We start from the raw sequence: 8,167 nt of genomic DNA, 5'->3' as shown, positions 1-8,167 counted from the left end.
GGCATTGGGGTGCGGGGTGACAGGAAAGGCAGCGCCATTAGCGACACGACGGGGTGGCGGGGTGCCTGATGTCTACGTTCCCCCTCCTTTCCTGTAGACAGTGTTGGGCCTCCAAGAGCAGAGGTTTGTAGAACAGCAGCAAGTTTTCCCTTAAGTGGATACCCAAGGTTTATCGAACTCAGGGAGGAAGAGGTCAAAGATATCCCTCTCATGCAACCCTGCAACCACAAAGCAAGAAGTCTCTTGTGTCCCCAACACACCTAATAGGTGCACTAGTTCGGCGAAGAGATAGTGAAATACAGGTGGTATGAATATATATGAGCAGTAGCAACGATGCCAGAAAATAGCTTGCTGGCGTGTAGTTGATGGTGGTGGTATTGCAGCAGTAGTAACGCAGTAAACAGTAAACAAGCAGTAGTAACGCAGCAGTAGTAAACAAGTAGCGATAGCAGTATTTAGGAACAAGGCCTAGGGATTAGACTTTCACTAGTGGACACTCTCAACATTGATCACATAACAGAATAGATAAATGCATACTCTACACTTTTGTTGGATGATGAACACATTGCGTAGGATTACACAAACCCTCAATGCCGGAGTTAACAAGCTCCACAATAATGCTCATGTTTAAGTAACCTTATAGTGTAAGATAGATCAATAGACTAAACCAAGTACTAACATAGCATGCACACTGTCACCTTCATGCATATGTAGGAGGAATAGATCACATCAATATTATCATAGCAATAGTTAACTTCGCAATCTACAAGAGATCATGATCATAGCATAAACCAAGTACTAACACGGTGCACACACTGTCACCTTTACACACGTGCAGGAGGAATAGAACTACTTTAATAACTTTGCTAGAGTAGCACATAGATAGTAGTGATACAAAACTCATATGAATCTCAATCATGTAAAGCAGCTCATGAGATCATTGTATTGAAGTACATGGAGAGAGATTAACCACATAGCTACCGGTACAGCCCCGAGCCTCGATGGAGAACTACTCCCTCCTCATGGGAGCAGCAGCGGTGATGAAGATGGCGGTGGAGATGGCAGCGGTGTCGATGGAGAAGCCTTCCGGGGGCACTTCCCCGCTCCGGCAGGGTGCCGGAACAGAGACTCCTGTCCCCCAGATCTTGGCCTCGCGATGGCGGCGGCTCTGGAAGGTTTCTGTGGTTTTTGTCGAACGTATCAGGGTTTTCGATCCAGGGGCTTTAAATAGGCGAAGAGGCGGCGCAGGAGGGTCGAAGGGGCGACGACACCATAGGGCGGCGCGGCCTGGGCCTGGGCCGCGCCGGCCTATGGTCTGGGGGCCCAGTGCCCCCCCTCTGGTCCTTCCCGGGTGTTCTGGATGCTTCCGGTGAAAATAGGAACTTGGGCGTTGATTTCGTCCGATTCCGAGAATATTTCGTTACTAGGATTTCTGAAACCAAAAACAGCAGAAAACAGGAACTGGCACTTCGGCATCTTGTTAATAGGTTAGTTCCAGAAAATGCACGAATATGATATAAAGTGTGCATAAAACATGTAGATAACATCAATAATGTGGCATGGAACACAAGAAATTATCGATACGTCGGAGACGTATCAGCATCCCCAAGCTTAGTTCTGCTCGTCCCGAGCAGGTAAAACGATAACACAGATAATTTCTGGAATGACATGCCATCATAACCTTGATCAAACTATTTGTAAAGCATATGTGATGAATGCAGCGATTCGAAACAATGTAAATGCAATGAGTAAACAAGTGAATCATATAGCAAAGACTTTTCATGAATAGTACTTTCGAGACAAGCATCAATAAGTCTTGCATAAGAGTTACTCATAAAGCAATAAATTCATAGTAGAGACATTGAAGCAACACAATGGAAGATTAAGTTTCAGCGGTTGCTTTCAACTTGTAACATGTATATCTCATGGATAGTTGTCAATGCAAAGCAATATAACAAATGCAATAAGCAAGTATATAAGAATCAATGCACAGTTCACACAAATGTTTGCTTCTTGAGGTGGAGAAAGATAGGTGAACTGACTCAACAATAAAAGTAAAAGAATGGTCCTTCAAAGAGGAAAGCATCGATTGCTATATTTGTGCTAGAGCTTTTATTTTGAAAACATGAAACAATTTTGTCAACGGTAGTAATAAAGCATATGTATCATGTAAATTATATCTTACAAGTTGCAAGCCTCATGCATAGTATACTAATAGTGCCCGCACCTTGTCCTAATTAGCTTGAACTACCGGATCATCACAATGCACATGTTTTAACCAAGTGTCACAAAGGGGTACCTCTATGCCGCCTGTACAAAGGTCTAAGGAGAAAGCTCGCATTGGATTTCTCGCTATTGATTATTCTCAACTTAGACATCCATACCGGGACAACATAGACAACAGATAATGGACTCCTCTTTTATGCATAAGCATGTAACAACAATTAATAATTTTCTCATATGAGATTGAGGATATATGTCCAAAACTGAAACTTCCACCATGGATCATGGCTTTAGTTAGCGGCCCAATGTTCTTCTCTAACAATATGCATGCTTAACCATAGGGTGGTAGATCTCTCTTACTTCAGACAAGACGGACATGCATAGCAACTCACATGAAATTCAACAATGAATAGTTGATGGCGTCCCCAGTGAACATGGTTATCGCACAACAAGCAACTTAATAAGAGATAAAGTGCATAATTACATATTCAATACCACAATAGTTTTTAAGCTATTTGTCCCATGAGCTATATATTGCAAAGGTGATGATGGAATTTTAAAGGTAGCACTCAAGCAATTTACTTTGGAATGGCGGAAAATACCATGTAGTAGGTAGGTATGGTGGACACAAATGGCATAGTGGTTGGCTCAAGTATTTTGGATGCATGAGAAGTATTCCCTCTCGATACAAGGTTTAGGCTAGCAAGGCTTATTTGAAACAAACACAAGGATGAACCGATGCAGCAAAACTCACATAAAAGACATATTGAAAACATTATAAGACTCTACACCGTCTTCCTTGTTGTTCAAACTCAATACTAGAAATTATCTAGACCTTAGAGAAACCAAATATGCAAACCAAATTTTAGCATGCTCTATGTATTTCTTCATTAATGGGTGCAAAGCATATGATGCAAGAGCTTAATCATGAGCACAACAATTGCCAAGTATCACATTACCCAAGACATTAATAGCAATTACTACATGTATCATTTTCCAATTCCAACCATATAACAATTTAACGAAGAAGAAACTTCGCCATGAATACTATGAGTAGAAACCACGGACATACTTGTCCATATGCTACAGCGGAGCGTGTCTCTCTCCCATAAAGTGAATGCTAGGATCCATTTTATTCAAACAAAACAAAAAACAAAAACAAACCGACGCTCCAAGAAAAAGCACATAAGATGTGATGGAATAAAAATATAGTTTCAGGGGAGGAACCTGATAATGTTGTCGATGAAGAAGGGGATGCCTTGGGCATCCCCAAGCTTAGACGCTTGAGTCTTCTTAGAATATGCAGGGGTGAACCACCGGGGCATCCCCAAGCTTAGAGCTTTCACTCTCCTTGATCATATTGCATCATACTCCTCTCTTGATCCTTGAAAACTTCCTCCACACCAAACTCGAAACAACTCATTAGAGGGTTAGTGCACAATATAAATTGATATATTCAGAGGTGACACAATCATTCTTAACACTTCTGGACATTGCATAATGCTACTGGACATTAGTGGATCAAAGAAATTCATCCAACATAGCAAAAGAGGCAATGCGAAATAAAAGGCAGAATCTGTCAAAACAGAACAGTTCGTATTGACGAATTTTAAAATGGCACCAGACTTGCTCAAATGAAAATGCTCAAATTGAATGAAAGTTGCGTACATATCTGAGGATCATGCAGGTAAATTGGCTTAATTTTCTGAGTTACCTACAGGGAGGTGGACCCAGATTCGTGACAGCAAAGAAATCTGGAACTGTGCAGTAATCCAAATCTAGTACTTACTTTTCTATCAACGGCTTTACTTGGCACAACAAAACACAAAACTAAGATAAGGAGAGGTTGCTACAGTAGTAAACAACTTCCAAGACACAAATATAAAACAAAGTACTGTAGCAAAATAACACATGGGTTATCTCCCAAGAAGTTCTTTTCTTTATAGCCATTAAGATGGGCTCAGCAGTTTTAATGATGCACTTGCAAGAAATAGTATTTGAAGCAAAAGAGAGCATCAAGAGGAAAATTGAAAACACATTTAAGTCTAACATGCTTCCTATGAAAAGGAATCTTGTAAATAAACAAGTTCATGAAGAGCAAAGTAACAAGCATAGGAAGATAAAACAAGTATAGCTTGAAAAATTTCAGCACATAGAGAGGCATTTTAGTAACATGAAAATTTCTACAACCATATTTTCCTCTCTCATAATAACTTTCAGTAGCATCATGAGCAAACTCAACAATATAACTATCACATAAAGCATTCTTATCATGAGTCTCATGCATAAAATTATTACTCTCCACATAAGCATAATCAATTTTATTAGTAATAGTGGGAGCAAATTCAACAAAGTAGCTATCATCAAATATAGGAGGCATATTGTAATCATAATCAAATTTACTCTCCATAGTAGGTGGCAACAAAAGACTACTATCATTATAATCATCATAAATTGGAGGTAAAGTATCATCAAAGAAAATTTTCTCCTCAATGCTTGGTGGACTAAAAAGATCATGAAAACCAGCTTCCCCAAGCTTAGAATTTTCCATATTATTAGCAACAATGGTGTTCAAAGTATTCATGCTAACATGTTCCATGGGTTTTTTAATTTTCGGATCAAACCATCCATGTCTTAACTCAGGAAATAGAATAAAAAGCTCATTGTTGTCCATTATGCCAAACTAGTGTAAACAAGAAACAAAAAGTTGCAATTGCAGGATCTAAAGGAAATAGCTTTGAGTACTTACAATGCGCCGGAAAATAGCTTGGTAGCCGAGATCCGGAGTGTGAGTACCTTTTACCTTTCCTCCCCGGCAACGGCGCCAGAAAAGTGCTTGATGCTGTCCAGGACTGGCGCGTGGTTGGCGAGGGAGGAAATTCCTGTTGTGTAGCTTTCTGGTCCCCGGCAACGGCGCCAGAAAAGTGCTTGATGTCTACGTTCCCCCTCCTTTCCTGTAGACAGTGTTGGGCCTCCAAGAGCAGAGGTTTGTAGAACAGCAGCAAGTTTTCCCTTAAGTGGATACCCAAGGTTTATCGAACTCAGGGAGGAAGAGGTCAAAGATATCCCTCTCATGCAACCCTGCAACCACAAAGCAAGAAGTCTCTTGTGTCCCCAACACACCTAATAGGTGCACTAGTTCGGCGAAGAGATAGTGAAATACAGGTGGTATGAATATATATGAGCAGTAGCAACGATGCCAGAAAATAGCTTGCTGGCGTGTAGTTGATGGTGGTGGTATTGCAGCAGTAGTAACGCAGTAAACAGTAAACAAGCAGTAGTAACGCAGCAGTAGTAAACAAGTAGCGATAGCAGTATTTAGGAACAAGGCCTAGGGATTAGACTTTCACTAGTGGACACTCTCAACATTGATCACATAACAGAATAGATAAATGCATACTCTACACTTTTGTTGGATGATGAACACATTGCGTAGGATTACACAAACCCTTAATGCCGGAGTTAACAAGCTCCACAATAATGCTCATGTTTAAGTAACCTTATAGTGTAAGATAGATCAATAGACTAAACCAAGTACTAACATAGCATGCACACTGTCACCTTCATGCATATGTAGGAGGAATAGATCACATCAATATTATCATAGCAATAGTTAACTTCGCAATCTACAAGAGATCATGATCATAGCATAAACCAAGTACTAACACGGTGCACACACTGTCACCTTTACACACGTGCAGGAGGAATAGAACTACTTTAATAACTTTGCTAGAGTAGCACATAGATAGTAGTGATACAAAACTCATATGAATCTCAATCATGTAAAGCAGCTCATGAGATCATTGTATTGAAGTACATGGAGAGAGATTAACCACATAGCTACCGGTACAGCCCCGAGCCTCGATGGAGAACTACTCCCTCCTCATGGGAGCAGCAGCGGTGATGAAGATGGCGGTGGAGATGGCAGCGGTGTCGATGGAGAAGCCTTCCGGGGGCACTTCCCCGCTCCGGCAGGGTGCCGGAACAGAGACTCCTGTCCCCCAGATCTTGGCCTCGCGATGGCGGCGGCTCTGGAAGGTTTCTGTGGTTTTTGTCGAACGTATCAGGGTTTTCGATCCAGGGGCTTTAAATAGGCGAAGAGGCGGCGCAGGAGGGTCGAAGGGGCGACGACACCATAGGGCGGCGCGGCCTGGGCCTGGGCCGCGCCGGCCTATGGTCTGGGGGCCCAGTGCCCCCCCTCTGGTCCTTCCCGGGTGTTCTGGATGCTTCCGGTGAAAATAGGAACTTGGGCGTTGATTTCGTCCGATTCCGAGAATATTTCGTTACTAGGATTTCTGAAACCAAAAACAGCAGAAAACAGGAACTGGCACTTCGGCATCTTGTTAATAGGTTAGTTCCAGAAAATGCACGAATATGATATAAAGTGTGCATAAAACATGTAGATAACATCAATAATGTGGCATGGAACACAAGAAATTATCGATACGTCGGAGACGTATCAGTGCCGAGCGGAGAGGTGGGAGAAGCCCCATGAGCGGGTGACGGCGTGGCGGACGGGGGGCGTGTATCGGAGGCAGGGGCGTGAAGGGGCACCCCCGGCATGGCGTTGGGGCAGCGGTCGCGCCGGAGGCCAGAGCGATGGCCGGAGCCGCCACAAACAAGGCAGCAAACAGGGTCTCGACACTCACGAACAGGGTGTTTGGGCGAGAGACAGCGAAAGCAGAGGCGCTTGCGCTTTATAACCGTCGTGAGCGACGAACGCGAGGGAGCAGAGGTCGTCGACGAGGTCCCCGAGGCCGGCGAACAGCGGCTACCGGCGCAATGAACAGACGAGAAGGACGCAGTAAAACCAGGCTCTCCCAGCCGCGCGCTGCCCACGACCGTGCGATTCGGATCAGAGGGAGAGGGAGAGGGCAGGGGGAAGCGGCGGGTGTTGACCAGCGACCTTGGGGACACGTAGGTGGTGGAAGGCAAGGCACGTGGTGTGTGAGGTGGCGAGGGTGGGGGCGGCGTTGCAGCGGTAGTGGGTGCGGGGTCCGGACAGCTCGAGATCACGATCGCTGGACCGTGGAGCCCGGCTCCAGCACGAACCACGTCCGCGAAAGATGGGGGACAACGGTGGGCCACAGCGGGACCCACGACGGAAGACTTTGGAGCGTTGACAACCGCAGAATTTTGAAAACGAAGGTGGCGCCTAGCAAGGTCAACGGATGGATGGCAGAGCAGGGCCAGTCCGGCGTAGTCGAAGCGGCCGCGGCGGAGAACCGCGGCGGCGACGCTGGCACAAGCTACCGAGGTGGAGAAAACGCCGGGCTCAGGCTCCCGCAGCGAGAAACGATCCGAACGTGAGGTGAAGTGGAAGTTCAGGGCATTGAGGACGGCGAAGAACGGCGGCCGGACCTGCCCAGAGAGCGTCGTGATCCAAAGGAAGCAACGGCCGGCCGGAGAGGACGAGGGAGCGATGGAGGAGCAGACGCTAGAGTGGAGAGAGGCGAGGCAGAACTGAAGAAACGCGTCGCCCAGACGGCAGACCGGGAGCGCCGCGCCACGGGAGAGAGCGACGGCTGCCGGAGAGGCCGCCGGGGCAACGAGGACCGGAGACGAGGCCACAGCAGCGCGGTGCGGCGCGGCGAGAGGAAGCGGTGGTTGGGAAGGCCTGGGGAGGAGCGGTGGCTGCATGGAAGGTGGTGGTGGGAGGCGCCGGGCGGGCGCCCATCGCCGGGGAGAGCAGCTCTCAACCTATTACAATTACTATGAGTAATTGTAATGAATCTATGGACGAGAGGTAAAATATTTTGATGGGATATATACCAAAGATATATGGGCACACATTTTATGTTAATTTGACTGCATTTCTATTAATTGTAGTAGTTTTACTGCAGTTTAACTTGCAACGGATTTCAAAGCAAAACAAAGCATTGTAATGAACCAGACTAGAAAACAAGTTTGGGTTTCAGTTAGAGATTAGAGATCTCCTAGGATT

This window comes from Lolium perenne, chromosome 3, assembly GCF_019359855.2.
Source record: "Lolium perenne isolate Kyuss_39 chromosome 3, Kyuss_2.0, whole genome shotgun sequence".
NCBI lineage: Eukaryota > Viridiplantae > Streptophyta > Magnoliopsida > Poales > Poaceae > Lolium > Lolium perenne.
This window is presented reverse-complemented; position numbering follows the sequence as displayed.